A 318-nucleotide genomic window follows, 5' to 3' on the forward strand; every position below is an offset into this window, starting at 1 on the left:
CTAACTATCACCAGCCAGCAGGGCAAGAACATGTCCCCGCTGAGCTCATTCCCCTGCCAGGACAAACTTGGAGGTATGGGATTGGGGCTATGGGAAAGGAGGAGACCCCATGTCCTGGGCATGACCACTAAAACTGTACCCTGCCAGGGTAGGGAGGCCTGGTGGGACTGCTGGCAGTGCAGCAGCCCTGTAAATTCCAGGACCAATGATCCCTGGTGAAAGGTAGGTAAGAGACACCATAACCTCCAGCTAATGCATGCACATGCAAAGTCCTGGCTGGGGAACACACAGACCTGTCACGTCTTCGACAGGCCTGTT

Source organism: Gavialis gangeticus, unplaced genomic scaffold, assembly GCF_001723915.1.
Source record: "Gavialis gangeticus isolate Ggan-Ray unplaced genomic scaffold, GavGan_comp1, whole genome shotgun sequence".
In the NCBI taxonomy this organism is placed as follows: domain Eukaryota; kingdom Metazoa; phylum Chordata; order Crocodylia; family Gavialidae; genus Gavialis; species Gavialis gangeticus.